This window comes from Rhinopithecus roxellana, chromosome 2 (genome assembly GCF_007565055.1).
Source record: "Rhinopithecus roxellana isolate Shanxi Qingling chromosome 2, ASM756505v1, whole genome shotgun sequence".
NCBI lineage: Eukaryota > Metazoa > Chordata > Mammalia > Primates > Cercopithecidae > Rhinopithecus > Rhinopithecus roxellana.
Window position 1 is genome coordinate 97,845,674 of NC_044550.1, and position 25,858 is coordinate 97,871,531.

At 35.2% G+C, this 25,858-nt stretch overlaps 1 pseudogene; it reads left to right on the top strand.

Moving 5' to 3' along the window:
- LOC115892672 overlaps positions 1 to 20,687 on the top strand; it is a 57,300-nt pseudogene extending 36,613 nt beyond the window's left edge.
- The last annotated feature ends 5,171 nt before the right edge of the window (positions 20,688 to 25,858 follow it).

The window sequence follows — 25,858 nt, forward strand, 5'->3', positions numbered from 1 at the left end:
CATGCTTGATTAACTAGATCCCGCTTTAGGTGTGTGATGTTTCAAGTTATACTCAGTCCTCTCAGTTTAGCAAAATTCAGTTTTAGTTTTTGTGATCACAAAAACATTGAACTTCACTTGCCTTTCTGTCTCTGTCTCCAGTATTAAAGAGGGCTGATGTGAATATGGCCCCTTTAATTAAAGAGGGGATATGTGAAATGAACTCTAATTTGATGAAATTTGAGAAGTTATTTTTTTCATAAACTGTGTATTAATTAGGGAAATAGCACATTTAAAGCTGTTCATAAACTGGAATTGTTTTCAAATAGCATACAGAAAATCATATTATTTTATGTCGTCAGAATAGAATGGGATTGTATTAGCATAACATTTTCAGATAACTGAAGCATAAATCATCAGGCAATGTGACTTTAAAAATAATGATTGTATATTTAGAAAAACCCGTTGTCTCAGCTCAAAATCTCCTTAAGCTGATAAGCAACTTCAGCAAAGTCTCAGGATACAAAATCAATCTGCAAAAATCACAAGTATTCCTATACACCAATAACAGACAGAGAGCTAAATCATGAGTGAACTCCCATTCACAATTGCTACAAAGAGAACAAAATACCTAGGAATCCAACTTACAAAGGGTGTGAAGAACCTCTTCAAGGAGAACTACAAACCACTGCTCAAACAAATAAAAGAGGACATAAACAAATGGAAGAACATTCCATGCTCATGGACAGGAAGAATCAATATCATGAAAATGGCCATACTGCCCACAGTAATGTATAGATTCAATGCTATCCCCATCAAGCTACCACTGACTTTCTTCGCGGAATTAGAAAAAACTACTTTAAATTTCATATGGAACCAAAAAAAAAAAAAAAAAAAAAAAAAAAAAAAAAAAAAAAAAAAAAAAAAAAAAGCCCACATAGCCAAGACCATCCCAAGCAAGAAGAACAAAGTTGGAGGCATCATGCTACCTGACTTCAAACTATACTACAAGGCTACAGTAACCAAAACAGCATGATACTGGTACGAAAACAGATATACAGACCAATGGAACAGAACAGAGGTCTCAGAAATAATACCACACCTCTACAACCATCTGATCTTTGACAAACCTGACAAAAACAAACAATGGAGAAAGGATTCCCTATTTAATAAATGATGCTGGGAATAAGGGCTAGCCATATGATGAAAGCTGAAACTGGATCCCTTCCTTACACCTTATACAAAAATTAACTCAAGATGGATTAAAGGCTTAAATATAAGATCTAAAACCATAAAAACCCTAGAAGAAAACCTAGGCAATACCATTTAGGACATAGGCATGGGCAAAGACTTCATGCCTAAAACAGCAAAAGCAATGGCAACAAAAGCCAAAATAGACAAATAGGATCTAATTAAACTAAAGAGCTTCTGCACAGCAAAAGAAACTATCAGTAGAGTGAACAGGCAACCTACAGAATGGGAGAAAATTTTTGCAATCTACTCATCTGACAAAGGACTAATATCCAGAATCTACAAAGGACTTAAACAAATTTTCCAAAAAAAACCACACAACCCCATTCAAAAAATGGACAAACGATAGGAACAGACACTTCTCAAAAGATGACATTTATGCAGTCAACAAACTTATGAAACAGTGCTCTTCATCACTGGTCATTAGAGAAATGTAAATCAAAACCACAGCAAGATTTCGTCTCACGCCAGTAAGAATGATGATCATTAAAAAGTCAGGAAACAACAGATACTGGAGAGGATGTGGAGAAATAGGAATGCTTTTACACTGTTGGTGGGAGTGTAAATTAGTTCAACCATTGTGGAAGAGACTGTGGGGATTGCTCAAGGATCTAGAACTAGAAATACCATTTGCCCCAGCAATACCATTACTGGGTATATACCTAAAGGATTATAAATCACTCTACTATAAAGACACATGCACACATATGTTTACTGCAGCACTGTTCACAGTAGCAAAGACTCCGAACCAACCCAGATGACCATCAGTGATAGACTGGATAAAGAAAATGTGGCACATATACACTGTGGAATACTATGCAGCCATAAAAAAGGTTGAGTTCATGTCCTTTGCAGGGACATGGATGAAACTGGAAACCATCATTCTCAGCAAAGTAACACAAGAAAAGAAAAACCAAACACCACATGGTCTCACTCATAACTGAGAACTGAACAATGAGAACACATGGACATAGGAAGAGGAACATCATACACTGGGGCCTGTTGGGGGATGGGAGACTAGGAGAGGGATAGCATTAGGAGAAATACCTAATGTGAATGACGAGTTGATGGGTACAGCAAACCAACATGGCACATGTGTACCTATGTAACAAACCTGCACGTTCTGCACATGTACCCCAGAACTTAAAGTATAATGATAAAAAATAAAAAAATAAAAAAATATTTAGCTCTTGTGTTGTGTTTTTCAGCTCCATTAGGCAGAAATAAGACTGCACATTTGCAAGCATCTGATATTCAACAAACCTGACAAAAGCAAGCAATGGGGAAAGGATTTCCTGTTCAATAAATGGTGCTGGGAGGCCTGGCTAGCCGTTTGCAGAAAATTGAAACTTCCTTAAGCCTTATGCAAAAATTAACTCAGGATTAATTAAAAACTTAAGTGTAAAACCCCAGTTTATAAAAACCCTAGAAAAAAATATAGGCAATCCCTTTCAGGACATATGCACGGGCAAAGATTTTATGATGAAAACAGCAAATGCAATCGCAACAAAAGCAAAAATTGACAAAAGGGATCTAATTAAACCAAAAGCTTCTGCACAGCAAAAGACACTATCAACAGAGTGAAGAGACAGCCTATGGAATGGGAGAAAATTTTTGCAATCTATCCATCTGACAATGGTCTAATATCCAGAATTCACAAGGAACTTCAACAAATTTACAAGAAAAAAAAACCTCATTAAAAGGTGAGCAAAGGACATGAACAGACACTTCTCAAAAGAAGACATTTTTTTTGTGGCCAACAAACATATGAAACAAAGCTCAACATCACGGATCATTACAGAAATGCAAATCAAAACCACAATGAGATACCATCTCCTAACAGTCAGATGGCAATTATTAAGAAGTCAAGAAACATCAGATGCTGGCAAGGCTATGGAGAAATAGGAATACTTTTACACTGTTGGTGGGGATGTAAATTAATTCAACCATGTGGAAGACAGTGTGGCAATTCCTCAAAGACCTAGAACTAGAAATACCACTAGACCCAGGAAACCCATTACTAAGTATATACCTAAAGGAATAGAAATCATTATATCGTAAAGACACAGGCATGCATATGTTCATGACAGCACTATTCACGATAGCAATGACATGGAATAAGCCCAAAAGTCCATAAATGATAGGCTGAATAAAGAAAATGTGGTACATATACTCCATAGAATATTATGCAGTCATGAAAAGGAATGAGACAATGTCTTTGCAGGAACATGGATAGAACTGGAAGCCATTATCCTCAGCAAAGTAACACAAGAACAGAAAACCGAACACCTCATGTTCTCACTTCTCATTGGAGGTGAACAATGAAAACACAGGGATGCAGGGAGGGTAACAACATGCAATGGGGCTTGTCGGGGGTAGGTGTGGGAAGAGGGAGAGGATCAGAAAAAAATAGTTAATTCATGCTGGACTTGATACCTAAGTGATGTATTGATAGGTGCAGCAAACCACCATGGCACACCTTTACCTATGTAACAAACCTGCACATCCTGCACATGTATCCCAAACTTAAAGTAAAACAAATAATAATTTTAAAAAAGGTCTAAAAATGTCTATTCCTTTATTGTTAAACTACAAAAACAAAATCTAATTTTGACAAACTCTTGAGACCTTAAAATGTTTACTTTTTTAATTTGAGCTGTTAAATTTTACATCTACTTTAATTTGACTTTTAGTCTTTTCTGTTATGGTACCTGAGGTTTTCTATTTTGCCCTCCCTAAACTGATATGTAACTTCTAGAATAAACTAAAAGGAAATATGTATTTGCATGATACAGAAAATTAAGCCCTAGTGATAAAACAAATACAGGTGTGTGTGTGTGTGTGTGTGTCTGTGTGTGTGTCTGTGTGTGTGTGTGTGTGTGTGTGTGTGTGTGTGTGTGTGTGTTTGGGGGCCTTTGGATAGCTATTTCTGATCGTGCCTCTGCTGACTTTTGGGTCTTTTGGCTGTGTTTGAAAGGTAGTGTTTGCCTTAAGGCATAGTTCCTAATAAGTGGGATATTATTATTACAAAGTTTGCTTTTTATTCCTCAAATAATTTCCTAAATAAGAAACAAGCGACAGTAAAGATACACAATAGTTCTCATCAGGTTTAGATACCAGTGTGGCAAATCAAAATATTGCCTGCAGCAATAGCAAGGATATTCCCTCTCTTTGCATTTAAAATTCATGAAGTGACAGAAAAATTAAATAGCACCATAAATCAAATAATATATAAACATAGTTTAAACCCACACTCTGTCTGACTTTATGAGTCTTTTAAAGTTTAAGTGATTTTATAATAGCTGATTTTTGGCAAAGTTATTTCAAGGTGGCAGTTTAATATATAACTTGGAAAAAAAAGTGAAAAACTGAATCTATAGGAGTTTGGGGAGACTAAAGATCAGTGCAGACTCAAGTTATTTAAACATGGTTGGTGTTTCAAATATATATGTACATGACAGTCACATAGGCACTTGTTTAAAATGCAGATTCTTTTATAACTCAATAGGTCTTAGACTCTGGAATGTAAACTTTAATGGCTACTCCAGGCATTTCTAATGTAGGCTATTCTTAGACTACACTTTTAAAAATTTGGTTAAGCTACTTACTTTAGAAATGTAGTCCACTTATTGGTGGCACCAGCTTTTGGAAATTCAGAATCTCAGGCTCAACACCAGAGTCTGTAAAATCTTCACCTGATTGATAAGCATAGTAAAGCACTGGTTGTAGCCTATTACTTATGAAGTCAAATAACTTTGTAAGTAATTTTTAAAGTAACTTTGAAATCTATATTAAGGGCACAAAATACATTTAGATCCAGGAAGTGAAGAACTTTACATTAATCATAGGGACATGCTGTGATTTTAGTTGTTTGTGTCATTACAAATACTGGAAGAAAAGCCAAACACAAATCCTACTGTTGGTATATCTCCTCAGGGAAATGTTTAAGATGTGAGTTCTGGCAACGGAAACTTTCACTCTTTGAGTGGAAATATTGATGTCTCAATAGTGTTTGTATGGCCATGTGTGGTGGCTCACGCCTGTAATCCCAGTACTTTGGGAGGCTGAGGTGGGTGGATCACCTGAGGTCAGGAGTTTGAGACCAGCCTGGCCAACATGGCGAAACCCCATGTCTACTAAAAACAACAATTTTAGCCAGGCGTGGTGGTGGGTGCCTGTAATCCCAGCTACTCGGGAGGCTGAGGCAGGAGAATTGCTTGAACCCAGGAGCCAGGGGTTGCAGTGAGCCTAGATGGTGCCACTGCACTCCCGCATGGGTGACAGAGCAAGACTCTGTCCCTCGCCCCCCCCAAAAAATAGTGTTTGTAACTTATTCCCTTTGAAGCAATTATTATGGCTCTCATATATGGGAAAGGATATTACTTAACGCAGGTAACTGCACTTTGCTTTCCTTTTAAAAGATGGTAGTTGTTTAATTTTTTAATTAGTATGCTTTATTTTTTAAGAGTGACTCTAGTGTTACAACAACATTGAGTGGAAAATGCTAAGAGTTTCTGGGTATGCCCTCTCCCTACACATGCACAAGCTCCTGCACTATCAAGACGTCATGCACAGTGGTATATTTGTTGCAGTCAATGAAAATCCATTGACACATCATCATCCAGAGATCATAATTTTCATTAGGGTTCACTTTTGGTGTTGCACATTATACGGGTTTTGAAAATGTATAATGACATGTATGCATCATGGTGGTAACATACAAGATAGTTTCAATGTCCAAAATATAATCCGTATTCTGCCTACTCATCCTTCTTTCCCTGCTAACTCCTGGCAACCACTGATACTTGCACAGTCTCCATTGTTTTGCCTTTTCCTGGATGTCATATTGGGAAGCAAACAGTATGTAGCTTTTGCAGAATGGCTTCTTCCACTTAGTAATATGAATTATAGTTTCCTCCAAGTCTTTTCATGTCTTGATAGCTCATCTCTTTTCAGCACTAAATAATATTCCGTTGTCTGGGTGTACTAGTTTATTTATCTGTTCACCTACCAAAGGATAACTTGGTTGCCTTTAAGTATTAACAATTATAATGAATGCTACTATAAATATCTATGTGCAGCTATTTTTTGTGTGTGGGTACAGTTTTCACTTATTAATTTGAGTAAATATCTAAGAGTATAATTTCTGGATCATATTGTAAGTGTACGTTTAGTTTTGTAAGTAATTGCCAAAGTGTCTTATAAAGTGGTTGTACCAATTTCCATTCCCATGGGCAATAAATAAGAATTTCTATTGCTCCACATCCTCACTAGAATTTGGAGTTATCATTGTTTTAAATTTTGACCATTCTAACAAGGTTGTAGCAGTAACTCACTGTTGTTTTAATTTGCTATTCCATAAAGACATTTATACATTGTTGGATTCAACTTACTAATATTTTGTTGAGAATTTCTGCAACTATATTTATGGAAGATGTTAGGGCATAGTTCGTTTTTCTTAAAATATACTTGTCTACTTTTGGTACAAAAGTAATGATGGCCTCAGAGAATGACTTAGAAAAAGTTATTAGTACCTGTATCTTCTGAAAGAGATTGTAGAGAATCAGTAGAATGTATTCCTTAAATATTTGGTAGAATTCACCAGTAAGCCCATCTGGGCTTGGTGCTTTCTTTTTTGGAAGGTTGTTGAGTTTTGATTCAATTTCTTTAATAGATATAGACCTATTCAGATTGTCTACTTCTTGTGTGAGTTTTGGGAGAGTGTATTTCAAGGAATTGGTTCATTTGATTCAAATTATCAAATTTGTAAGCATAATGTTGTTCATAAGAGTCTTTCATTGTTGTTTTAAAGTCCATGGTATTTCAAAGATTTCCTTTATCTTATTTATGATAATAGTAATTTGTGTCTTCTCTCTTTTTTTTCTTGGTTAGCCTAGCTAGAGGCTACATGAGTTTATTCACCTTTTCAAAGATCCAGCTTTTAGTTCTTGATTTGCTCTATTTATTTCCTTGTTTCATTTTCACTTATTTATGCCGTATTTTTTTTTATTTCTCTTCTTTTGCTGACTTTGAATTTACTTTCTCTTCTTTCTCAAGTTTTCTAATGTGCAAGCTCAGATTGTTGATTTTCAGATCTTTTTTCTTTTGTAGTGTATTCTTTTGCTGCATCCCACACATTTTGATGTTGTATTTTCATTTTCATGATTTCAAAATATTTAAAAATTGTTCCTGAAATTTCTTCTTTAACTTATGTGTTATTTAGAAGTCTGTTGTTTAATCCTCAAGTGTTTAGGGGGATTTTCCAGCTCTCTTTCAGTTATTAATTTTTAACTTAATTCCACTGTGGTTTAAGAGCAGATGTTGTATGATTTTTATACTTTTAAATTTGTTAAAGTCTGTTTCATGGCCCAGAATGTGCTCTATTTTAGCGAATGTTATGTGCGAGCTTGAAAAAAAATTATAATCTGCTACTGTTGGATAAAGTAGTTGTCAGTTATATCCAGCTGAATGATGAGCTCAACTGTGTTCTCACTGATTTTCTGTTTGCTGGCTCTGTGCATTTCTGATAGAGGAGTGTTAACGTCTCCAACTATAACAGTGAATTTTTCTATTTATCATGCACCTCTATCTGTTTTACCTCATATATTTTGACACTCTCTTTTCAGGCACATATACATATGAATATATCTATCTCCATCCCTTTCCTTTTAATGTATATGTAGCTTTATATTTAAAGTGAATTGCTTCTACTCAACATATAGTTGAGTCTTGCTGTTTTGATCCATTCAGACAGTCTCTAAGTGGTATATTCAGGTCATTAATGTTTAAAATGATTATTGATATAGTTTGATTTTTTTTTTTTTTTTTTTTTGAGACAGAATCTTGCTCTGTCGCCCAGGCTGGAGTGCAGTGGTGCGATCTCCACTCACTGCAAGCTCCGCTTCCCGGGTTCACACCATTCTCCTGCCTCAGCCTCCCTTGTAGCTGGGACTACAGGCGCCCGCCACTGTGCCCGGCTAATTTTTTTAAATGTATTTTTAGTAAAGACGAAATTTCACCATGTTAGCCAGAATGGTCTCGATCTCCTGACCTCATGATCCACCCATCTCAGCCTCCCAAAGTGCTGGGATTACAGGCATGAGCCACCGCGCCCAAGTATAGTTTGATTATTGTCTACCATATTTGTTAGTTTTCTATTTGGTGTCACTGCTCTTTGTTTACATTTTTTGCCCAGTTTCTCTGCCTTTTGTGATCTTAATTGACAATTTTATATGATTGTATTTTTTCTCCTTTCTAAGCATAACAATTACAATTCCTTTTTCATGGTATCCCTAGAGCTTGCAGTATATATTTGCAACTAACCCAAGTCTACTTTCAAATAATGCTCTATGGCTTCATGGGTAGTAAAATAAATTAATATTAGAAAAAAATTCTAATTACTTTCCCCACATCCCTTGTATCATGATTGTCATATATTTCACTCAGTTATTTATATACATATAAATATATTACATATTATATATAAAACATTTATGTATATATATTTGTATGTATGTATTTAAGCCCACATAATTGAATATATTATTGCTATTTACTGTCTTAACAATTATTTATTAGATCTAACAAGATTAAGGAAATTATGTTTTAATTTTACCTTCACTTTTTTCCTTCTCTAATGCTCTTCCTTTCTTTATGTAGACTCAAGTTTTTGATCTATATCATTTTCCTTCTCTCTGAGAAAGCTTTTTTCTGCTTAAATTGTTATTTTTTTATTAATAATATTTTCAATTGACAAACGATAATCAGAAATATTTAAGAGTTACAATGTGATGTTTTGATATACATAAACAGTGTGGAATGATTAAATCAGCTAATTATCCATCATCTCTCTTATCTATCCTTTTTTTGTGGTGAGATATTTGAAATTTACTCTTAGCTATTTTGAAATATATAATACATTATTATTAAGCATAGTCAACCTTACTGTGCAATAGTTCTCAAAACCAATTTCTCCTGTGTAACTAAAACTTTTTCCCCCTGGAAAATATCTCTTCATTTCCTCCTCCTTCTCCAGTCTCTGGGAACCACCATTCTACTCAATACTTCCATGAGTTCAACTTTTTTATTTGCCTTTCTCTGCATGGCTTATTTCACTTAACTCAAGGCCTTCCAGCTCTATCAAAGAACTTGTTTTAACATTTTTCTAAAGCAAGTCTACTGCCAACAAACTCTGTTTTTTAAAAAATTTTTGTTCAATGAAGTCTTTAGTTTTCCTTTGCTTTTGAAGGATAATTTTGCTGGGTACAGAATTTTAGATTGGTGGTGTCTCTATCTTAAAGATTAAATTATTGAACTCCACTCTCTTCTTACTGGCATGGTTTCTGATAGGTCAAATATAATCTTACCTTAACTCTGCTACACACAAGATGTTTCTTTTCTCTGTCTTCTTTCCATATGTTTTATTTGTCATTACCTTTCTGAAGTTTTAATATGATATACCTAGGTATAGGTTTTTTCAGTTTTCTTCTTATCATTTATGCTGATTTATACTCTCTGAGCTCCTGGATTTGTTGTTTGTTGTTTGGCATTAATTTGAGAAAATCCTCAGTCATTACTGCTTCAAATATCTCTCCCATTTTGCATAGGTTAGAGCTTTTGTAGTTGTACCACAGTTCATAGATAATCTGGTTTTATTTATTCAGTGTTTTTTTTTTTTTTTTTCTGTGACTTTTAGTCTTGGAAGTTTCTCTTGTCATATCCTGAAGTCAGGTATTCTTTCTTAAGCATGTCCACTCTACTAATGAGTCCATCAAAGGCAATGTTTATCTTTATAGTGTTTTTGATATCTAGCATTTCTTTTTTAGTTTTTCTTAGAATTTCCATCTTTGTTTATATTATTATTTTCTGTATGTTTTCATTTTATCCATTAAATCCCCCAGCATACTATTCATAGTTGATTTAAATTCCTGGTCATTAAATTGAATATGCCTGCTTTATCTGAATATTCTAATGCTTGTTCAGTCTCTTCACACTATGCTTTTTGTCTCTTTGTAATTCTTGCGTGAAAAGTAGACATAATGTACTGGATAAAATAAGGTGCAGAAAATAGGCCTGTATAGTTTGTTTTCATGCTGCTGATAAAGACATACCCAAGAATGGGAATAAGAAGAGGTTTAATTGGACTTACAGTTCCACATGGCTGGAAGGCCTCAGATTCATGGCAGGAAGCAAAAGGCACTTCTTACCTGTCTATGGCAAGAGAAAATGAGAGAAAAGCAAAAGTGGAAAACTCTTTTAAACCCACTGACTCTCCTGAGACTTATTCACTATCACAACAATAGCATGGGAAAGATCAGGCCCCACGATTCAATTACCTCTCCCTGGTCCCTCCTGCAACACATGGCAATTCTGGGAGACACAATTCAAGTTGAGATTTGGGTGGGGACACAGTCAAACCATACCAAGGCCTTTAGAAATGAAGTGGTGAGGTGTGGGCAGAGGAAAGTATTCTATAGTCCTGTGATTTGATCTCTGGGCACATGATATCATTTTTGGCCTTTTTTTTTTTTTTTTTGAGATGAAGTTTTACTCTTGTTGCCCAGGCTGGAGTGCAATAGCGCAATCTTGGCCAATCACCATAACCTACACCTCCTGGGTTCAAGCAATTCTCCTGACTCAGTCTCCCAAGTATATGGGATTACAGGCATGCACCACCACGCCCCGCTACTTTTGTATTTTTTGTAGAGATAGGATTTCTCCACATTGGTCAGGCTGGTCTCGAACTCCCAACCTCAGGTGATCTGTCTGTCTCGGCCTGCAAAAATGCTGGGATTACAGGCATGAGCCCCCATGCCTGGCCTAATTTTTGGCTTTTAAGAGACATTAAAACAAAATATTCTTTCATGATGTATATTTTGGTATTACTGGTAATTTTATTTTTGAAAATGGTAAGAAAACCTTAAATTAAAATTTTAATTTCACCAAAGCGCCTATTATTATATACTTCAGTCTAATAATTTACTTATCACTCACTAATGCCTGATGCTCAAAAACAAGTCTCTGAAATAAAAGCAAAATATATGGTAAATGTGGATAAAATATTTTCACAAAAATGTATTTTTCCTAATAAAAATAAGGAATGAATAAAACAGAAGCAAATTTTATTTAAGTTGCTTTTAGGAACACTTTGATTTCTTCCAAATCCTGAAAAAGCAATTAATTTTACAACTGGATTTTTAATAGCAAGTTTATATTGAGATGTGAATTAATTGTTGTGTATGGCTTCTTATCAGGTTCAAAAATACCTCAAAATTGTAAGGATCTATCATTCAGTATCATAAAGACAAAGAACAGACAATAAATATTCTATAAAGTTGAGCACTTCTATAGCTATATTTCAACACACAGACTAGGAGACATAATACATTATTTTATTTCAACACACAGACTAGGAGACATAATACATTATTTTTTCTGTATTTTAATCTAATGTCTGGTAAAGAAAATAAAGTCTACAAATCTAGTATTGTACTAATAATTAGGATTCAAAATAAGTGAAAAATATATATGTATTTTTATAGAATAATATTTTTTCAATTATGCAAACAATATATATTTATTATAAACATTTGGAAAATTGTCCATGTATAAGGAAGAAAATGATTTTTATCTATAAAAGTTATTCCACTATGATAGAGGAGAAGTTCTATGCTCATGGATAACTACGAATTCTTTTTTCTTGATGGGGTGTAGGGGGGCTGTGTGTTGTGGGAGGTGAACTTATGATTCACCCAGCCTTTGAAAGCAGAATAGGAACAACTCATTAGAAGGTCATATAAAAGACCTTCAGAAGAGGAAAGTATCCTCAGGATATTATTTTGCTTTCAGGCAGAAATCCTGGCTACGATTTGCCTACATGGAGTATTGATTACATAGCAAACCTTGGGGCAATATTCTTTGTCTAATTCATGCACCTTCACTTAACCAACGAGAAAAGATTGAGAACTTAAGTATATTTTTCTGAGATTATAAACCTGCAAATAGCACATACAACATGTAAATGAAGGTTGCTATGATTCCAAAGATGATCATTCAAAAAAGACACTATTTCCTTCACGTGTCAGGACATTAAAAATTATCATATACTTACACGTCTCTGTCCCTCCTGAGATCTCTACTAAACTATTGAGAAAAAAAAAAAAAAAAAAACCCTTAGAAACAAAATCTTGGAGATGAAATATAATTTATTTAAATATCTTACTAATAGTTTTGGGTAACTGAATGGGAGGAAGGCTACCAATTGGTAGTTAAACTGTACTGTATATTTTTAAAATAATAACAATTAAAAGCAACATGAAGATGGAGAAGTGAGGAGTTTAGATAAGGAAAAGCAACATAGAAGAAGGTTGAGGTTCTAATGGTTGAAAGGATCAAAGAGCTTTCTAAGAGTAGACATGTTGAATCATTTATTTTTCATAAGTGAATTCATATCTCTGTATTGCTTGAGCTCTGAAAACTGATCTGGGCCACTCTAGCCCCTCTCCATCTGGAGTCATAGCTGATTTTGTTCAAAATAACTAATGTATTTATAACTAGACTTTCTGGGAGGAGAAGGGAGAAGTGTAGGAGTCTGAATTTCTGAATGACCTCTTTAACCACCCCCACCATCACCAAACTAGATTAGAATACAATATGAATAGGAAACAATTGTTAGCTGGGCTAAGCCACTGATTGTTTAGAGTTGTGTGTTAGAGCAGTTAGCTTATCTAATTCTGCTGTTCAGTATTCATCTAAAACACAAAAATGTTCTAAATAGAATTATTCATTTCTATATCCCAAATTTACTGTCTCTGAATGTTCCCATCTTATTAAATAGTACTATCAATCATCCAGGTTTCCCAGCCTTAAAGCTGAAATCATTTTTTACTCTTTTCTATTATTCATATGTTACATACAGTCTGTGAACAAATCCTTCCCAAAATGATTTCAATTCTGACTATTTCTTACTACTTCCACTTTTAGTTTATTCTACCACTGACTCTTGCCTGGTTGTTCATAATAGCTTACTAATCCTTCTCCCTGTTTCACTTCCTGCGCCCCTATAGTCTATTCTCAACAGCAACTAGAACAATGAGTTTTAAATATATATGTGATTACATCAGTCCGGCACATGGCTGTAATCCCAGCACTTTGGGATTACTTGAGGCTGGATCACTTGAGGTCAGAAGTTCAAGACTGAAGTGGCCAACATAGCAAAACCCCATCTCTACTAAAAATACAAAATTAGCCGTGTGTGGTGCCAGGTGCCTGTAGTCCCAGCTACTTGGGAGGCTGAGGCAGTGGAATCCCTTGAACTCAGGAGGCAGAGGTTGTGATGAGCTGAGATTGTGCCACTGTACTCCAGCCTGGGCAACAGAGCAAGACTCTGTCAAAAAACAAAACAAAACAAGCAAATAAAACCTTCCAAAGACTCCCTAACACAGAATAAAGTTCTGAATCCTAGAAGTCTCTGCATGACCTGACCTTTTGCCACCTCTCTCCCTATGACTCTTCTTCTTGCTCAGATATGCTACATTTGTTACAGGGCCTTCCTTGCTTTCCTGGAACATTCTGTCTGAAACACTTTCTGTTACCCATATGGTTTCTTTCTTCATAACATTTGGATCACTGCTCAATGGGTACTTTCTCAAAATGATCTTTTCTTACTCCCACTAAGAGAGGAATAATTTATCTCCCCCTTACTCTACCTTGTTTGTTCTTTACTGCTTATATCATTATTTGCTATTATATTGTGTTTCTACTTAATGCCATTAAAATATGATAAGTTTCCTGTTCAATATCCCTAGTGATCGTAAGAACAGGCATTTATTTGTTGAGTGAGGGAATAAGGTGGCAAATTAAATCAATCTCCTCCCATAAGTAAAAAAATCTTACTCTTCAATTAATCCTGCAACTTTTATGGAGGGCATCTGCACATGCAAAGCAGTGGGAGATTTGAGAAATCCTGAGATTTATTAGAGAGCTTCTCTAACCACAAATAATTCAAAATCTAACTGGGCAATATGACAATATTTACATTCTGTTAAGAATTAAATATGTATATAGGTCAAGAAGAAAAATAATTTGTACATTGAGGCAGTAAATGATTAACTGTTTTAATTGTTCCATTAAATATGCACTATATAATTGCCATAATAGTTTAAGGGAGGAACAAAGTATTTCAATTTGAGGTGTTAAAGGAATATTTTATAGTGAAATTGTAACTGGAAAAAAAAAAAAAAAACCTGAGAATGAGAAATATTTACACAAAACAAACTCCAAGCATTTTTTTTCCCCAACTACTTTACTGAAATTAACAAAACTCTAAGTTAAGCTGTACTGGGGGAAACCACCCCTAATATTTCAACATAGCCTCTTTCTATTTTCCATAAATGTTGGCTGGCTGAGAAATAAAGAGAGACAGTACAAAGAGAGGAATTTTACAGCTGGACCTCCAGGGGTGACATCACATATCAGTCGGACTGTGATGCCTGCCTGAGTCTCAGACCAGCAAGTTTTTATTAAGGGTTTCAAAAGGGGAGGGGGTGTAAGAACAGGGAGTAGGTACAAAGATCACATGCTTCAAAGGGCAAAAAGCAGAACTACTAATAAGGGTCTAACAAAGATCACATGCTTTTGAGGGAACAGGACAAAGGGCAAAAGCAGAACCACTGATAAGAGTTCAACAAAGATCACAAGGCAAAGGGCAAAAGCAGAACCACTGATAAGGGTCTATGTTCAGCAGTGCACATATTGTCTTGATAAATATCTTAAACAACAGAAAACAGGGTTTGAGAGCAGAGAACTGGTCTGACCACAAATTTACTAGGGTGGAGTTTTCCGAACCCTAGTAAGCCTGAGGGTTCTTCAGGAGACCAGAGCTTATCTCAGTCCTTTTCTCAACTGCACAAGACAGACATTCCCAGAGTGGCCATTTATAGAATGTATTCCTTTCCCAGGGTATTAATATTAATATTCTTTGCTAGGAAAATAATTTAGCAATATCTTTCCTACTTGCACATCCATTTATAGGCTCTCTGCAAGAAGAAAAATTTGGCTCTTTTTGCCCAACCCCGCAGGCAGTCAGACCTTATGGTTGTCTTCCCTTGTTCCCTAAAAATCGCTGTTATTCTACTCTTTTCCAAGGTGCACTGATTTCATATGGTTTGAACACACATGCTTTACAATCAATTTGTACAGTTAACAAATTATCACAGTGGTCCTGAAGTGACATACATACTCAGCTTACAAAGATAACAGGACTAAGAGATTAAAGAGAGGCATAAGAAATTATAAAAGTATTATTTGGAAACTGATAAATGTCCATATTAAGATGAAATCTTCACAATTTATGTTCCTTTGCCATGGCTCCAGCCAGTCCCTCTGTTCGGGGTCCCTGACTTCCCGTAACAAAGTTGGATCACAATTTCAAGTCAAAATCAAATTAATGATTTCATTTATCCTTTTTGCCTTCTAGTCTTTGTATATATACAGTGTTTGCATATTTACAGTATTGTCATAGATAGAAGCTTGTATTTCTTTTCTATTAACATATACCATACATATTTTCTTTCTTATTTTTTTAACAGGTTTTATTTCCCACACTGCAACCCTTTCTACAACAAAATAGGTTAGAAGCCTGGCATGCATCTTTCCACAGCATTCTTCATGTTTCTATAATTACGTGCAAACATAAAAGGAATTATCTTCTTGTTGCTGTTCATGTTAAAAAGTAGGATCACACTCCAAATATCTTCATATCTTTCTTTTATCATTTCAAATATATTATAAAAGTATTTCAGTTATTGATCTATGTATTGTATAGCAGCAAAATACTTTATTCTGCCAAATCACAATTTAGTCAACTATGCTTCAATTTAAAAAATTCAGATAATTTCCAATTTGAATTTTAAAAATATTGCCATACCATTGAATATCTGACATTATAAATTGGTGTTTTTATTTTATGCAATAATTGAGTCAAAATATGTTTGTGTGTAACTAGATGAGTGAGATTTTTATTTTGTGTTGATGTTTGACTGAGCTCCCAATATTGAAAAATTGTAGTTGATAAGTGCACTTATTTGCTTTAGAGAGTGTGTAGGAATTTTCAGCCGTCCCCTCCAGGGCCTGCCAAAAGATAGCAAAACTCCAGTGCTGTGATACTCACTCCATCATTCTAAAATTGTTAATATAAGAAGAAAGCTAAAAATTTTGCAGTTTGAAGGAGTCTTGGCAGGGGTGAGAAGTATTGTGAGTTTACCTCTTCCATTCCATCCTTCATGGGTCACTGTTTCCCACTAAGCCAAACAAGGAACTTCCTAGTTTAGTGGAGCCCTCAGGAAGGGGAAAATCAACCTCTTGGCATCTGGCTTCTTCCTGTTTGGCACAACCATATATGACCACCCTGGTGTGGCCACTGAAATAAAATGTGGTGATGGTGATTCTTGGGAGAACTTGCAAAGAATTTCTGGGTGTTGTGGGGAATATGCCACGATAGAGAATGCTGCCTGGTGCCTGGGCCTGTCCTCCTGTGGAGAGTTTTGAACATAAAAGGCTAGTGGGAGCAATCTGGATAAAGGGTGATTGCCAATAATGTAAGCCTACACCATTACAGTTTAGCATGTCATAAATGTGTGAAATCTCCAAGGAATATATAGACACCAAATGAGTCTGAGCTATTTCAAAACTAACCTTCTGGAGGAGAGATCCCAATAGTGGTAAGCAGCAGAGTGTAAATCTAGGAGCAAATCTATGGTCAAAGAGGGCATCACCTAACCTTTGTTGTGTACAAATGCCACAGGTTACCAGGAGGACCCATGGATATATTTTCCTAGAAGGCAAGCATTTGAATATCTGCCATGCAAAAGGTATCAAAGGCTGAATTGCAAAGCATCAGTGATATAAAACTGTCCCCACTTTTCTCTAACATTCCTTTTGTCCATGTTTCCTAGGTAAGAGAGCAGAAGGAGAGAGTGGAGAGAGAAAAGATAAATGGATAGATCATGCCTCCTTTCTTCATAGCAGTCCACATAACAGAGTCAGGACTGATCTGGGGAATGTTCCAAAACTGATCAAAGATGGAGGTTTTAAATTGGACTTGACTTTATTATCTGAAAAAAGGTTGTAGTTTTCTTTTAGTTCAAGGTGACTGAAAGACTTTAACATATTTCTAAAATATCAACAAGCAAAGAATGATGATCTAAGCAAATACGTATGAAGATAATGATGAAAGAAATAGACACTTGTTTATAGTTTTTACCCCATCCAATAATGACCTTAATTATTTTTATTCGTGTATTTAAATATGTATGTATATGTGTGTATAGGTAGATGCGTATATATGTAAATACACAAACACACATATGTTTATACAGGTATTCAGCTCCTTAATGTCAAGAGCTTCATCATGTATACACACACGTGCAAACACACACTTATACACACATATTTTTAGTGTTATTACCATACTAATTTCCAAAATATCCCATTAATAACATGTAACAGTAACTTTTTTACTGCATATTCACAGCACCAGACATTACCTCTTTATTTTCTTTTTCAAAAATGTTTGCTAGCAAGGGAGGTAAAATTAGGGCCTCTTTATTCATTTCACTATTTTTATTGTCTACTAGCGAAGTTGAGAATCATCTTACATGTTTTTTATTTTAAGTTGTTTTGAGTTTCTCATCTGAGGACTATTTATTCCTGTTAGGTGATTTTTTTTATATTGAATTGTTTTCTTCTTAATATAAATTTGGAGAATATTGGAACTCTTTTTGAAGAATAACTCAATATGCTGTATGACATAAAAATCCTAATCTATTTTTTGTGTTCATTAATGAAAATTTATCAGGCAAAACATTTATACTTTTTGTAGTGTAATACTTCTACTTTGCTTTTTGTTAAAAAAAATGTAAAGGTTAATATATATTTGACTATATATTATTATATAATATATAAATATTAGATACATAATTATATATTTAATATTTTCTAAATGCTCTATTTTTTAATATCCAAATTATACCCTGAAATTCATTTTGTTTTATATGAGACATTTTTTGTTTTCTCAGCTCCTAGAGTCAAGATTGTCCTTCTTCACTGTTTATTCCTCTACCATGAATCTATTGCTTTTCAGCTAAACTAATTATTCCAATTTTCTGTTTGTTTGTTTATCATTATTTTTATTTTTTGTGTATTTTTATCAACCTTACCCTCCTATGTCTTCTCTCACTCTGACACGTGAATGAGATCTTATGTATGAATGGGGTTTTGAATTACACTCTTGCTTTTCTATGGTAGATAAAAGGTGTTTAACTGTCTCAATGTTGCAAATAAAAGACATGCTTTTTTGTGCTTTGTAAATAATTCGTATATCTGCATTGAAATTTTAAGATTTCATCTCTATCTTTTTTTTATTTCAAAGTAAATAATTTTTACCAGAATTATTTAATGCATTTCTTTTATCATTAAACTCTTCCTAGAATAAAAAACTTCTTTTTTTAGATATTATTGCCCCTCCCTTTTCTTTATTCTCCCACCAATTCTGTTTCTCCTGTAACTGAATTGAACTTGTATACAAGTTTGACCTTCTTCATATATTCTCCATTTTTAGAACTCTTTTTTCTAATTTGAATCACTTTGTTGTTTCATTTTGAATTGTGATCTATTTCTCTCACTTGATCTTCCAGACAGATCTTATTTTTCTGAGATGATTAATAGTTTCTTGTTAGAAGTGAGGTAAGAGATTTTATCATATCTTCCTCCATGGTATGTTGAAAAATTGTTTTACATTTTTCTTTTCTTTAGTGTCTTTACCCATGAAGATGTCTGTCTATTATGCATGGTCTCTGTGACGTTTCCCAAGCCTTAGGAATCCAAAATTAAACCTCAGCTTCTTCCTTTACGTTCCTTACATGCTACTAGTTGATTCTTGAATAGTACCTCAAAAAAAAAATTTCTTTCGCTTCCTTTGTAGCCCTTGTCATTGGGCCATAGGAAGTATTCACACATCAGCCTCATTTATTGTACAGCCACACTTCTCTTTTTCTTCCTTAAACACACCCTAGGTAAATATGTTAGACTCCTTTGAGACTCAAGACACCAAAGCTAGTGGGAGGCAGACTCCTCCTTTGTGTGGTAGGAAATCTCTATGTTCCCAAGCTTTCCTAGGCAATAGATTAATGATGGAGGGCCTGGAAGTAATTGGGAACTATTTCAGGTTGACTCCTGTTTTCCTTTGACATACCCCTGTCATTTAACCTTTTGAATATTTCCTTACACTCTGGCACTCAGACTCTCACAGATTCTGAGAATATGGAAGACTAAACCACTGCACTATAGCACTCCTATAGTTAGTTTGCTGTAGTTTCTTTGAGGTCAGTAGAATACAGCAAGCCTTCCTAGAACTATGTGTTACTCTTTACTGAAAGTTTTCACAGATTTCTCAGGGTCAGATTCCCTCTGAGAACCTAAAGAGATTACTGCTCTCTTGACTTCTACCAGTCAAAGAAGAGGTCAAAGTCCTGTATTTTCTTTTCTTCTGTGGAATTTCGAACTGTGGTGTTTCAAGAGATTTTTAGGCACAGTGTGGGGACAATAGTTTAGACCTCCACATTTTTAGAATCTGTAAGATTCTGAGTGCCAGAGTGAAATGTTCAAAAGATAAAATGACAGGAGTATGTCCAAGGAAAACAGGAGTCAAGTCGAAACAGCTCCCAAAGGCTAAAAGTGGAACAATTTGAGCAAAACCTTAGATTTGGATTATAACTCACATCGTAAAATAAATATCCTGAGCACCTACTGATATAAACGACGAGTGACTGCATTAACAAATTAATGGAGAGAAGAGTCATCTCTCCTGCAGAAAAATTCCAAATAATTTATTTAAATACTCCCCACTCAAAAAGGTGGTGCCTATCTCTCTACCCCTTAAATTAGGGTTGTACTTGCTTAAATTAGTGTTGTACTTGGTAACTTGCTTCTGAAGACTAAAGTATGAAAAAGGGGTTTTAAAAGTAATTTTAAAAGGGGTTAGGAAATTGATGTGGAGGTCAGAGTGGAAGCAGGTGTAAGAGGTTCCAGCCTGGTTGCCAAAGTGTTTGAATTCATCTGCAAGCTCTGCCTGCCCTTAGCTATTGCAGGAAGCGTGGTGAACTCTGCCGTATGTAATGTGGATGCTGAACACAGAGTTGTCATCTTCGACCTATTCCATGGAGTACAGGACATTGTGGTAGGAGAAGGGACTCACTTTCTCTTCTCATGGGTACAGAAAGAAACCAGGTATCTTTGACTGTGGCTCTCGACCATGCAACGTGCCACTCATCACTGGTAGCAAAGGAAACAGAATGTCAGCATCGCTGCACATCCTCTTCCCACCTGTCACAGGCCAGCTTCTTGACATCCTCACCAGCGCTGGAAAGGACTGTGATGAGCGTGTGCTGCCGTCCATATGATTCAATTATCTCCCACTGGGTTCCTCCCACAATACATGGGAATTATGGGAGCTACAATTCGATATGAGATCTGGGTGGGGACACAGCCAACCCATATCACTATCTTTGCAACTTTTCTGTAAATCTAAAACAACTGAATTTTTAAAAAATACGTATTTAAAAGAAAATTATCACCTTTCACAAAGAACAAATGGGATAGAAAAATGAAATATAGAATAGATTTTCCTTAAACTAAAAAAAGACATAGACATATGACTTGAAAGATTCATTGTCATTTTAGCCAAAAGTTTGAAATGAAATCAACCACTACACTGTAAGGGTTTCATTTTTATTTTATTTTAAAAATTAACAATTACTTTAAAACTTCTTGGGGTTAAAAAAGTATATCTGAGAAGGAATAATAATTAAATTAGTTTTCCCATTGTAGTAATAAAAATATTAATAAAAGCATAAATGATAGTGTTAATGACAACAATAATAATAACAGCTAGCAGCATTTATTTCATTCATTAAAAAACCCTATATCAGGCAATTTCTTTTTGCCAAGTATAATTTCAGGCACTACAGCTTTAATAGTTAATGAAATAGACAAATATCTCTGTCCATATGAAGCTTATATTTTGCTGAAATATTTACATAATGCTTACTATGTTCCAAGTGTTCTCCCACTTACCATACATATATACATTATATATATTGACTCATTTAATTCTTTTAAATCGCTCTAAGATTTGGCACTACTTTTATTTTAATTTTATAATTGAAGAAAATGAGTTATAATAAGTTTAAGAAATTTGAACAGGGTCACAGAGCTTTAATTGTAACTGAATTTCAAATCCAAACAGCCTGACTCTATAGATCATCGTTTCAGCCTCTAGACTCCCCTCATGCATTTCGTTTCTCCTCGTTAGGTTGTTCTCCTATTATCACCTCATGCTGATATATGACAGTGGCATTTGGCTACTTCGGTGGTGAGGACACTGAAGCCTAGCAAGGTCACGTGTTCCAGGGTCTCACTGATGCCTGGGAACAAGGGAGATGAGAGATTTGGGGAGCAGTGGTCACAACTCCAGAAGATTACATCTAATAAAGTGTTTTATTTGTGAAGGCAACGAGAGACCTTAACAGCAGATGCAAAGATCCAGCATAAAGATAGGCTGAAGAGCACTGGCTGGCCATGGGAACGTAAAAGTTCCAACAGGGAGCTGTCTGCAGTTTCTGCCTCCAGCTTCATGTTCAGAAGTGGGACCCATAGATTATTTGGATAGAACAAAATTCTTATATAAATACTAACAAAAAAGTACTCAACTTATAGGTCCAGTGAAAATAAGAATGTAAAAGTAGGTAATTCAGAGGAAAATGCATTGCAAGTAAATACCTTATTTTAAATAACAGTGGGCTAAAATAGTGTGTAGCATATTGTAAAGCTTACTTGGAATTTTCAACACTATTTTTGAAAGAAAGTATATATGATGTAAAAACAATAACATGACAATATACTGGTAAGAAATGTCACATTATCCTAGTTAAGGCCAAAAGGTGTGTGGGTTAGCAGAAGAGATACAAGTAATAATATTTTGAACTCTATTAGGTAAAGTAAAAATATTATATTTTATTCTTTACTTGACTAACTTCTGAAATAGAGACTATAAAAAGTATTGTAAACATTTACGTTTACCATATTAGTAGCAAAAATCAAAAAACAAATAAATATGTTCTAGAAGAATTAACGAAAGATAAGAAAACGTAATCAGTATGGCAAAAGTCAAAAATAAACTACAAAGGTAGTAAAAGTAAAAGAGCAAAATATTAGGAAAAAATATGAAAATACAGAGCACTAAACAAATTCATCTATTTGAAAATCAAAGATTCTCACACGTGGCTCACACCTGTCATCCCAGCACTTTGGGAGGCCGAGGTGGGTGGATTACAAGGTCAAGAGATCAAAACCATCCTAGCCAACATGGTGAAATCCCATCTCTACTAAAAATATAAAAATTAGCTGGGCATGGTGGCACATGCCTGTAGTCCCAACCTCTGAGAGGCTGAGGCAGGAGAATCACTTGAACCCAGGAGGCAGAGGCTGCAGTGAGCTGAGATTGCACCACTGCACTCTAGCCTGGTGACAGAGTGAGACTGCCTCCAAAAAAAAAAAAAAAAAAAAAAAAGCCAATTATAATTCATACACTAAAAAATATCTATGAGATAATTTTTCACAAGTGAATAAACGCAATTATAAAGAAATTAGAGTTTCTGATTTTAAAAAAAATTACACAAATTAGAAAAAAAGTCAAAAATTGACAAGGACTATTATTTCCAATGAAAATATAACTATTTAAAACCACTCTTTTGAATTACTATGCATTAAAAGGGTTATTCTCATTATTGACTATAGAAGTGCAATAAATTTTGAAATATTACTGATATATTAAGTAAAAAAAGCATATTACAAGGCAGTGTGGTCTGAATTTCAAATATTTTACATGGAGTACAATCTTTATAAGCACATATTAAATAATCTTTGTTGAGCTAGAGATGATTTTCATTGCTTTATGTGTCTATGTATTTTTACAACTTTCATCTATGTTGATGCATTAAATCAGAAAAAATATTAAATTAATTTTTTTATTGTTTGGATTAGCAAATGTGATTCAGAAAGTCATTCTATATGATTTAACTACAATAGTGGAGGTTGAAATTAAGGATATACTAGTGGAAGGAGATATGAATAACCCAGTGCTTTAGTTTTATTCTTTTGTCTACTCCAAAATTCCAAGTCTTAATTTACCTAAATATAATGTTCTTTTAAACAGATGTTTCTAATCTGTCAGGGAAATAAATTTGTGTTTATGTGGATCAATTGCACTGTGTAGCTGATAGGATGAACTCTGCTTTTGAGGAATTAAATAGTAAAAAAGTTGGAGATAAAAGAGTTTACTTAATTATTCTTTGTTTTAAAACTAAGCAGATATTTATTTTACATTATTTACTCTTATATCTACAAAAGTGATCTTACTGAGAAAGGAGCTACCTTCTTTGCTAAGAGGTTAACACTCATCAGGACACCCTGGCTATGGAGAGGAGCTACCCTCTACGGGTCTCCACTGAGCTGTTCTATTGCTCAGTAAAGCTCCTCTTCATCTTGCTCACCCTCTACTTGTCTGTGTACCTCATTCTTCCTGGTCACAGGACAAGAACTTGGGAACCACTGAAAGGTGGGGCTAAAAGAGCTGTAACATAAATAAAAGAGCTGTTCCAGCAAAAAAAGGGCTGGAACACACCCCTTGCCCTCCACATTACAGTCAACAAGAAGGAGAGAAGAGTGAAGGAGAGAAGAGTTGCAGCCCTTCAGGGACCCCATCCTAGGAGCTCCCTGAGCCACGGTTGTGACACCCTCTTTAGGGCTCTGCAGTTCCTGGTGTCTCCAAGATTCTGGGCAAAACTGTATTCCCCACATTCCCTGGTGTCAGCTGTGGAAGCTGCTTATGGTATGCCTGGTCCAGCCACAGTGTCACAGGTAGCTAGTGACTGTGCCACCTTGGAGCTGCCCACCCCACCACAACTGGCATGCCTGGCTGTGCACTGTGGCTGCACCCCATGCTCTTTCACACATCCCTTGCTGCCACATGCCTGGCTTGCCTTTGGTAGGCATGGGATCCATGCCAGTAGCATAAGCCAAATGCAGCCCAGGTCTGGTGGGCGAAAGAAGTCCAGTGAGCCAGAGCAAAACTCAGGCAGAGGCGCCACTGGCCACAGAGGTTTCTGGCTGGCAAAGCACCATCCAAGGATCTCATAACAAAACTACACATATATGCCACTTAGGCAAATTTTAATCCTTCTTTTTTTTTTTCTTTCTTTTTGTTAACAAACTAAGGGGAAATGGAGAACAAGCAAGAGAAGTTAGGACGTTTCTTTCTTGGAGAGTTCCCTCAGGTTCTCTCTAATGAAAAATTGCAGAAATTTAACTCAGGATTAGGCTAGGAAGACATGCAACTTTGGACCAAATTGATAGATTCACCTCAAATATCAGATAGGAGAAGAGGAGAACTCACAAGTTAGTTTTTTAATAATACCAGTTTTTGAGATGGGGGCTGTGAACATCTAAGAATACAGATGGATAAATTCAGAAATAACTGAATAAATATAAATAAATTGCAAATAAAGCTATGAACTTCAATTGGCATGCAGTGCCAGATGATAATACAATTAACTAAAGAATTAGCAAATAGAATAATATGTTAATATGTTATAACTCTGCATTCTGGTCTTGTTCTCCAGGCTTCGGAGACCTAACTTTATATCCTATTTTGTATATATGAAGTAAATATGTATAATAGATGACCATGACATTGTATTCCTGCAATCTCTATGTCCTGCATATTTTTTGTATCATATTTTAATACATATAACCATAGCTTAATCTTATTTAGACTTTATTTGTTCTACTAAGTAATGCTTTGTGAGAGTGGCCTGATCTCTAGAGTATTTGTGTTTATTATTAAACCCAATTTCTATTTCTTGTTTCTCCAAGTATATGTGTCTGTTTTTCTACCTTTTATGTTATTTGCATTCAAAACCTTTCTAGGTCAGTTTCATATATTTCTTAACATCAACTTAAATTTCAAACACTGGACACATAATAATCTTCCAATCTGGAAAGTACTAGAAGTCATAAGATATTCTTTTAAACAATTTTCATTCAGATCAGGGACAAGATTATTTCACTATGCTGCTCTAAAGTTGTAAATTTCAGTCCCATACAAAGTGTTTTATATATATATATATATATATATTTTTTTTTTTTTTTTTTTTTTTTTTTTTTTGGAGACGGAGTCTTGCTCTGTCGCCCGGGCTGGAGTGCAGTGGCCGGATCTCAGCTCACTGCAAGCTCCGCCTCCCGGGTTTACGCCATTCTCCTGCCTCAGCCTCCCGAGTAGCTGGGATTACAGGCGCCCGCCACCTCGCCCGGCTAGTTTTTTGTATTTTTTTAGTAAAGACGGGGTTTCACCGTGTTCGCCAGGATGGTCTCGATCTCCTGACCTCGCGATCTGCCCGTCTCGGTCTCCCAAAGTGCTGGGATTACAGGCTTGAGCCACCGCGCCCGGCCCCAAAGTGTTTTATATTTTAACTCATAAATATATATAGAAATTTCTGAGTCATAACTATTATTT